The sequence below is a fragment of the Mytilinidion resinicola genome (genome assembly GCF_010093595.1).
Source record: "Mytilinidion resinicola strain CBS 304.34 unplaced genomic scaffold BDZ99scaffold_6, whole genome shotgun sequence".
Lineage (NCBI taxonomy): Eukaryota > Fungi > Ascomycota > Dothideomycetes > Mytilinidiales > Mytilinidiaceae > Mytilinidion > Mytilinidion resinicola.
In genome coordinates, this window is record NW_022985442.1 from 2,141,188 (window position 1) to 2,142,125 (window position 938).

Consider the following 938-nt stretch of genomic DNA (forward strand, 5'->3'; position numbering starts at 1 on the left):
TTTCTCTATAATATAGGCTTTTCCCACTAGAGTAGTAATAGTTGCGGTTTGCGTTTTTTTATTTTTAGCTGCTCTGGCCGTTCTATTACTTAAGCGCCTGCTCGTTTTTTAGCTATTTTTATAGCTAATAGTTTATATATTTTATTTCGTAATATACTAAATATAAGTCCTAGTAGTATATTTACTAGTTTTAGCCTTTCCTATATTTTATAGGGTACTAAAAGTCCGGAACTATAGTAGCTACTTCTATAAGTTCGTTTTTCTTACCTATAATATAGTGCTCTATTTTCTTAAATAGTACTAGTTGCGTAATAATATAATATTTTGTCTAATATAGGTACTATCCTTAATATTTCTTATATATTATATGCTCGTCGCATTTATCTTTAATATATAATACCTAAAATATCTGTCTATAAAGTAGGTGGTTTCTATCTAACCGTTTATTTTCCTTATTATAGATACCTATTTCGCCGATAGGGCGCAATACCCTATAGATTTTAATCTTAGTTTATTTTCTATATAGCTCTAGCGGTTCTTACTCTAGTTTAATACTAAATTTTCTATTACTAGACTATTTTTCTAGTTTATAATCTTTATTACTATTATAGTACTTCTTACTATTTTTAACAGGTAATTTATTATCTAGTTCTTACTAGATATTACGGCTTAGGCCTTCTAATATATCTAATCCTACGCAGGTTTCTGCGCTAATAGTTGCTGTTGTTAATATCCCTGCAGCTGCGGCTATTTTTATTTCTTTTTCTCTAGCAAGCTGTCTTATAACTCTTCCTATAGCTCTTAGGAATTAGTAACTAGTTAGTGCTTTTAGCTCTGCGCCTACTATAGCGTTTTTAGCCTTTTACGCTTTTTATCCTTTATTAAGGTGTGCGAGAATTTCTCTTACGCTTTATTTATATATAGCTACAACTCTATTA